Consider the following 9,198-nt stretch of genomic DNA (forward strand, 5'->3'; position numbering starts at 1 on the left):
AATTCAATCCGTTTTTTTTTTCAAGGCTACCTTCAATCGTGACCGGTTTTTGGAATCGTGGTCGATTCCTTTTACAGTAAAGGACAACTGTTGTGCTCACATCGCCCGACAGACGCAAAAAATTTATTGAAAAAAAAAAGCCTTGTTCCCACGGCCTAGTGCTCGGGAAACCTGGTTTTTTTGAAGAGGATTATTTACCTTCTCCCGTAAATTTGAGCGGACTTTTACCAAAGTTGAACAAGTTTGTGGCTAAGTCGAATTTATCTTTTCCCAAACCTCGTTCCCACTGCTATTGGGGTTCGAAACAAAAGCGTGTGGCTAGGTGTGAGGCTCGCTCGAGCATTGCTTGGGGAGGGGTGATTCATGCCCTCACGACATAAGTACAAGACCGCCTTTTTGCTTTTAAAGCATTGCGCTTCAAACTCCACTGAATGAGAAGAGTGTTTTACACTCAAACAAAACAAAACAAAACAAAAGCCTCACTAAATCAATCCATCTCGCACATGCAGCTGCGATCCAGACGTCAATTTGGAATCATTATAGGGTTAAAAGAAGCATCTAGGGTGCTTACCCAAAGCAGTAGCACTCCGTCCATAGGAAATCTTGACAATATTGTTGAGGACTCTTATGATTCCCAGTCAGAGATGATCTCAAGAACCTCAAGTAGGGTATCCATGGACCACAAGGAATCACGAGACATCCATCCGCAAGCCTCTACGTCCACTCGTCCCATCTCTATTAATCCATTTGAAACTCACGGCGACGAGGGACTTGCTTTCAATACCAAACTTCAATCCGTGTACGCCAATGCTCAAGGTGTGGAGATTTTTAAAGACCCACTGCAACGCTACGTGGTTAAAATAGCCGACATAGTATAAGACCTTGACAAGGCACCTTGGGTCAACGATCAAGGAAGCATTACATGGGTAGAGACGGTGCATGTTATGAGATAATTGCATACCCTAAAATTATGGGTAGGATGGGAGAATTTCATCCAAGAGGAAACATAGACCTAACTGAACCATATAGAGGAGCAGCTACTACAAGAGAAGGTCTACCCCTAAACCCTAACTTGCCTAGCACATCCAACCTCCTGAATACTCACTCAAGTGTGGAGGATCTGCTATTCAATGATACGCACTTGAACGACAAGAGGAACAACAAGGAGAAATTGATGTCGATACATCCAACAACCATTGGGAAATATTACGAGAGATTTTGGTGTCCACGGTGTTCCAAGATGACTCAATTAAAGAGGTCTATTAAGACGTTGGGAAGCATACTACACCACGACTAGATTACCTCGCCTAGAGCTTCCATTGGTGCATAAGGTACTGATAGAGAAACAAGCAGGGAATAGGATCCGCATCAGTGACAAATGGGGAAATGAATATAGAATGCTAGATTGGCTTGAGGTTAGAGAGCTCTCATGGCATGGACAACCTCTGTTCATGGATGTGCCTACACGAGCTACCACCCGACTAGAAGAGACAGCCTTGCACGAAGAAACACCCGCACACACAATGAGAGGCTTCACCAGGATGGGGCCAGTACCTTCAGAAAGAACAACAGCTAGGGGACCTGCATTTCCCATTGAGCCTACTCCTATGACTGCAGGGGTAGCTACAGTTTGGACGCAACCTATTAGAGAACCCCTCATAACAATGGGATCTAGAGAGGAAGAGGCCGGGATACACACAGAAGACATGATGACGAGTACTCAAGAAAAGTGAGACTATCTACGTTGCAAAATCTAGTCAAAGAGTATGACGGATCAGGTGATCCTTATGACCACATTGCTGCCTTCAGCAAGCTGTACATGCAGAGCAAGTGACTAACAAGCACACATAGATCAAGGGTTTCCGACTAACTCTTGAAGGAAAAGCACTATCATGGTTTCAAACCCTGGAAGCGAGTGTAAAAGCCACTCCACGAAGCCTAGAGGAGGACTTTGTAGCGGCATTCACCAAAATTGGTATCCAACATGATGCAGTCGCAAAGATATACTCCCTCAAACAAGATGAGTACGAGAGCATTAGGGATTGTGTAAATCGGTTGAAGCAGTAAATTACTTGTTTCCCGAAAGATGAAAAACGGAGTCAGGGTCATCTTATATGTCTCTTCTTAAAGGGGCTTCAAAACACGACATTACATACACACTTGTACGCCATGAAGCATAACAATTTCAATGTGTGTTGCCTTGATGCAATGAACTTTGACGACAATTGTGATATGTTAGGCACACACATTGATGATAAAAAGAGCTCCGGACACGGTTCATGCTCCACCACTATACCACCAGCAAGGGATATGGACCTTGAGTGAGTGGCGGAATTAGGTTTGTACAGATGTATCGTCCAGCTTACAGACCTCAACAACCATACGTTAGACCTATGCCTATACAAACTCATCTATGTGGGGGATGTGGAGGAGAGCATCGAATAGAAGACTGTCCTTGCTTTGCTCCTCTGCTCAACAACCATCCGACAAAGAAGTGGTGCCAAGCCTGTAACTAGAACTACACCCATACTACCCAGGAGTGCACGCACATTGCTAGATTAAAGAGAGAAAGAGAGCAACATGTTGCCCAATCTTCATACTAGGCAAGACAGCCAATGGCTAACTATGAGAGAAATCTAGTAGCTCAAGAACAGGCACGACCTATGCTAGGTGCTCAACCTCCCCCACCAGGGACCGCACTTGTGTGACTAGTGGACTATGAGGGAGCAAACATGGGCAAGGATCTTGTGAGCGTTTAGCCATACTTCATAGAAGATGAGTACCCATCATACCCTTTGATAGAACTGGAGATCCCTGTGCTCGAGAACCTAGTTCCTTGATGTTGTTAGGGAGCAATCAAATCAAACCTCCAGGATATCCAAGACCTTGCATCAGTTTAGGCATAGAGCTGCAACTCTATGCCAGTCTCATAAAAGAGTCCATAATCCAAGGTAGCACTCACATAGCACAATGTGCACCTCACCACATCCAAATGTGGCTTCCAAGGAAGGTGCATAAACTCGCTCTCCAAGCCAACTACATAACTCAAATCTGGTATTGAGATAGCCAAGTAGATCAAGCTACCCACAAACTTCTGATACACGATAACATCCTCAAGCACTTGAGCCTCATCATCCCTCAACTTCAAATTTTGATGTAAGGGCATAACAATAGGCTTACATATTTGGATAACATATTCAATGCATATTGTCTATGTGAAAACCATATGCCTTCTATCGTGTTGTGCATACAATCTCAATAGAAGGAGTCCAAATGTCAAACTTCATAAATGGCAGTCATCTCAAACGTTATGAAGGACCAATGACAAATGAACTGCTACAACAACTTCATTAGTCGAAGACATACAAAGAAGGTCAGCGATTGTTCAAAGAACAAGCTCAATTGGAGGTGAAAGAAAGAAGAAAGCACATGTAGAAATACAAGCACCCATGGATCTTAACTGTCTCATGCATAGAAGAAGAGGGGAGTAGTGAACCACAGTTCATACCACCATTTACACTTCACCTCCAACTTGTCATGATTAGTCAAGTGCATTGGACTACCGCTTTAATCAATTCAAGAGTAGGCTGTAATGCTCTATCTCTTGAGACATGGGAGTCATTAGGAAAACCAGCACTAGAACCTAGTTAGCTCACTTTGCGTAGCTTTTCCAGAACTCAAACTCCAAGCTTAGGTAAAATTTTCCTAAAGACCTATGTAAAAACAGAGGCCATGCATGTAAGTTTTTATGTGGCTTATAAAGATCACCTTGGATTTGAAGTTTTGTTAGGACGATCATGGATGAGCTCAACCAGCTACCAAATCAAATTGGCAACTCGAAGCTATACGCTTGAGGTAAACTTTGTACACCTTATAGGCAAAAGTGTTGAAATGGACGACATGCCAAATCCCAACAACTCTACCCCACATCTAACGTGAGCCTTAGAACTAGCTACCACCAGTACGACACAAGGACTTGAGCTTGGAACAATTTCATGGAGAGAAAATTTCATGAACCTACAAAAATCATGGAAGGTTTCAACTTCCTCACTTTAGAGTTAAGGCTATGGCAAGGGAGTCACGACCACTTCAATGTTTTGTACCCAAAGCTGCTTATCAACAACTCCCAACCACTCTACTCCAAAATACAAAATTCTGTGCATGCAACCACCCAGATAAGCCAATGAAGCAAAACCACGCTCTGCAATGGCTTCTAAAAAAATAGACCGAAAGCTGCAAAAACATTACCTGTTGAGCCACTTCAATTCTTTTCTCACCACTTACACATCACACAGAAGTGGGTTTCCAAGGCCACACTAAAAACCCAAGGATAATATGATGGAAACAACAAAATTTGGATTGCAAAGTTGCCCTGCATGACGCCTAAACTTTCACTAAGCTCAATCATGGGAACTACCCATCCCATTCCAAAGAAAAACTTTCCCAACCCAAAGCAAGACAACACTCAACACAAATGGATCGTTCCAGCATACTCCAAGGAAACAACATACAAAGTTTCAGAAGCTATACATACTACACAATACCAACTTCTACAGAACAAGAATCCAGTCACTTCCTCACAAAGAAGGACTATTCAAGCCAAAGCATCACTATTACAGTAGCTATTGTCTCACTCAATAACCTCTGAGACAGTCATCAATACGTTCTCTAAACAAGAGTACTTCATAAAAGAATGTCAGAGTCAGGCTCTTGTTGGGGTATAAAGCCCAATGTGGTCGCCCAGGTAAGTGGGCGGGCCGCCAGGTATGTACACATATTCTTTTGTAAAAACCTAATAAGAACTCACTATGCTCTACACATTACAGTAGAGCGAGTTCACCATATCGTCGTGCTCTTCTTCTCGCACTCTCTCTCGCGTCGCAGTTCCGCTCGTACTCCTTCAACTGGTATCAGAGCTCAGATCGAGGCTCGGGGCAGCACTGCAGGAGGCTAGAATCACCAGCTCAGATTGGAGTGAAATTCGACAGGCGAAGACACGGCCCCAAATCTCGTGGGCCAGCCCCCAGGGCTTGGTGTTGTCAGAATTTCATTCTGAGGTCATCTCGGCCACCGTTCGGCTTCGACAAAGGTCTGCGCAGGCCATTTTCGACTACGTGGTCTCGACGGGTGCAGATCCGACTCTGCAAATTTGGGGTTTTCGGCCTACGACTGCAGGTGCTGAGGATATCGACACTCCCAGAGTGTTGATTTGTGTCTGTCTGCACATTGAAGGACGGCTCATAGTTCTTGGAGGCGTGTCACATACGACACGGGCGCATCTACACACAGATTGTAGGCGACATCCACTAGTTCATCAGGTAGCTTGTGTTTGCTGCTTGATATTCCAGATTTCATCCTGACGTTGCAGGTACTTCCACATGGGATGTATTGTCAGAGATGATGTATGTTTGTTGAGGGTTTGCTGGCTGTGAGTCACGCAGCAAACAACGGCCGCAGCGGTTACAGCATATAGTGGGAAATTTGTGGATGTATGACTTTGTGGGAAGTCTATGTACTGTCAGATTTACTGCAGCCTTTGTTGAGGGTCGAGTGAGGTTTTATTGAGCTGGGGGATTCTCGAATGTTGAGATCCTTTCGGTGATACAGGTCTTGGAGCGATCCCTCGAGCACCCTTAGATAGGCAGCTAGGATGTATTGATTGTGAGTTAGACAGTTGGGATTGCATCTTTGCTTTACTTCCGTTGAGGCATTGTCGCAGTCTATGCTTACAGGACATTGACAGGACAGTCAGAGATAGTACAGGTGCAGGACAGGTTTACCCGCAGCTTACAGTGTCAGAGAGACAGTGTTTTTTGAGCTGTGTTTTGGTCTGTTTTTAGTACACCATAGCCATTTTACAAAGGAGACTCTGCCAAAATTTCTGCAGAATCTGAAGCTTTCTTGGTTCATTTGACAGGTTGATATTGGTTCAGAGGTCAGTTTACAGGGGAAACTCTGCCGAATTTTTCCCAGAAAAGTAAACTACTATTAAGCGTAGCTATGGCTAGATCACAGGACACTACTCTTTACAATATCAAGAAGCTGGATGGAACCAATTTCCCATTGTGGAAGAAGCAGATTTGGCACGTGTTGGTACAAAAGAAGCAGATAAAACCTATAAAGCTCAAGGGGATAAAACCAGAAGATATGGACGAAGATGAATGGAGCGAAATGGATCAATTGGCACTTTCTACCATTATGCTGACTTTGGCAGAAAGCGTTTACTTCAATGTAGCAGACGAGATGTCGGCTTATCAAGCATGGTTAAAGCTGAGTGATCTTTATGAGAAGCAGAGTGCAGCTTCACAGGTATACTGGCTTAAGAAGCTTGTTGACTTGAAGATGAAAGAAGGGACACCTATGTCCAATCATCTGAATGAATTCAAAACAATCTATAGTCAGTTGTCAGCTCAATGTGTCAAGTTTGATGAACCTGTTAGAGCTATGTTCTTGTTGATCACATTGCCGGAAAGTTGGGACACTTTTTGCACAGCTTTGAGTAATTCTGCACCTCCAGATGGTTTGAACATAGCAGGTGTAGAAGGAAGTCAGCTTACTGAAGAAACCAATAGAAAGACAATGGACAAAGGCAAAGGAACAGCCTTAGTTGTCAGGGTAAGGACCAAAGAAAAGTACAAAGGTGGAAAGAGGAATCAATCTCGTAGCAAGTCCCGCAGTGCTAAAGGCAAGAGTGACATAGAATGCTACCATTGTGGCAAGAAGGGTCACATGAAAAGAGACTGCAGAGAATGAAAAGCATAAAAAGGCAAAGAGAAAGCTGAAGACCATGGTGAGAAGAACAAGTCCTCAGTGAAGATTCAAGAAATAAATGTGACAAACACTGTTACAGAGGATGACAGTTTAGTGTCAGGAGACATCTACTTCTTGAAGAATACAATGGACTCAGCTCTTCTTACAGCATCTGATGGAAATGCACTGAGTGACTGGATTATAGACTTAGGGGCATCACTTCATGTGTCTCCAAACAAGGAGTGGTTTACCTCTTATGTGACCACTAAAGATCATGTTCGGCTAGGCAATGGGCAGACATGTGAGATCTTAGGTGTTGGAGATGTACAATTGAAGTTTCAGAATGGCTCTTCTTTCACGCTGAAGAATGTGAGACATGTTCCCGCTATTACAAAGAGCTTGATCAGCACAGGTTTACTTGATGATGGTGGCTACCCACTTTTGGACAGAACATGTGGAAGATATCCAAGGGTTCTATGACAGTAGCACATGGAGTAAAGTCTGGAGGACTTTACATGATTTATGTGTCAAATGTCTCTAAAAATGTAATCAATGTAACCGAGCAGCCGAACGTTTCTTTGTGGCATAGCCGGTTAGGACATATGTCCAAGAAGGGAATGGAAATCTTGTCTCGTTCTGGTTATTTGCCTGGCTTTTCATTTAATGATTTTGAATTCTGTGAACATTGTCTGTATGGTAAGCAAACACAGCAGCCACATAAGCATAGAAGCAGTAGAAGAGATACACAGTTGGCACTTGTTCATAGTGATTTGTGTGGACCTATGCCTAACCTATCTCTAGGGGGAGCTTCTTACTTTATGACATTTATAGATGATTACTCGAGGAAAGTATGGGTTTACTTTCTCAAGCACAAGGATGAAGCGTTTAGTGTTTTCAAAACGTTTGTGACACTTGTGGAGAATCAGAGTGGCAAGAAGCTTAAATGCTTACGCACTGACAATGGTGGAGAGTATGTTTCAAAGGCCTTTCAGGACTTTTGTGAGTCAAAAGGTATAAAACGTGAACTTACTACTCCTTACAATCCTCCTCAAAATGGTGTTGCTGAGAGGATGAATAGGACCATACAAGAGAAGGTCAGAAGTATGTTGTCTAGTGCACAGCTGCCAAATGGGTTTTGGGCTGAAGCTGTATCAACAGTTGTTCATCTTGTAAATAGATCTCCTAGCAAGGTTTTGCAGAAGGATTCAGTGCCAGAGATGGTATGGTCAGGCAAAATGCCCTCATACAAGCATCTCAGAGTCTTTGGCTGTGAGGCATATACTCACGTTCCAAAGGAATTTAGGAACAAACTTGAGCCAAAGAGTAGAAAGTGCATCTTTCTAGGCTATGGTAATTCTGGTGAGATGGGGTACAGACTTTGGGAGCCCGAATCCAGAAAGGTTGTCCGCAGCAATGATGCTCACTTTAATGAATCCAAATATCATTCTAAAACAGAGAGGGTTGAGGAAATTAGAAGAGTTGTCTTCCAAGAAGATGGACCTGCACGTGCAAGACAAAATGTCAGGGCTCAAGAGTAGCAAGGACAGGATAGAGTGGAACCACAGGTTGTGGCTGAGCCTGAGCCTGAGCCACGTATTGTGCGTAGATCTGGACGTGTCACGCGACCTCCTGATAGGTTTGTTCCATCTATGAACTATGTCATGTTGACTGATTGCAATGAGCCTTCATGTTACAAGGAAGCAGTGCAAATGAAGGACTCCGGGAATTGGCAATTGGCCATGCAGTTAGAGATGACAGCTCTGCATAAAAACAAGACATGGAAGCTAGTTAAATTACCACAGGGCAAAAAGGCTCTACCTTGTAAATGGGTTTACAGGTATAAGATCACCGCTTATGATAGTCAGCCAAAGTACAAAGCAAGGCTTGTTACCAAGGGCTTTAAGCAAGAACAAGGCATTGACTTTGATGAAGTCTTCTCTCCGGTGGTCAAGATGACTACATTGAGATGCTTTCTTGCATTGGTTGCCATATTAGATTTGGTGTTGCACCAAATGGATGTCAAGACAGCGTTCTTGCATGGTGATTTAGATGTGGAAATTTACATGCAGCAGCCAGAAGGGTTTGTTGAGAAAGGCAAGGAAGATTGGGTATGCCAGTTGTTAAAGAGTCTTTATGGCTTAAAACAATCACCGAGGGCATGGTACCATAAATTCCACAAGTTTATGCTTTCTCAAGGCTACAAACATAGTGAGTTCGATCACTGTCTATATACAAAGAAGGCTAAGGATGGTAGTTGGCTGATCCTTATTTTGTATGTGGATGACATGTTGATTGCTGGCAAGCACTTGGAAGAAATTTTAGCTTTGAAGTCAAAGATGGAAAAATCGTTTGACATGAAAGACATGGGTGAGGCAAGTCATATACTTGGTATGCGCATTGAGAGAGACAGATCAAAGAAGTTGATTTGGTTATCTCAAACAGAGTATA

At 43.4% G+C, this 9,198-nt stretch overlaps 1 pseudogene; it reads left to right on the top strand.

The window, feature by feature from the left end:
* Window positions 1–503: 503 nt before the first annotated feature.
* On the top strand, window positions 504–1,733 carry LOC147420594 (uncharacterized; annotated as a pseudogene).
* Window positions 1,734–9,198: the final 7,465 nt, after the last annotated feature.

Source organism: Adiantum capillus-veneris, chromosome 28 (genome assembly GCF_014529385.1).
Source record: "Adiantum capillus-veneris isolate H3 chromosome 28, ASM1452938v2, whole genome shotgun sequence".
In the NCBI taxonomy this organism is placed as follows: Eukaryota; Viridiplantae; Streptophyta; class Polypodiopsida; order Polypodiales; family Pteridaceae; genus Adiantum; species Adiantum capillus-veneris.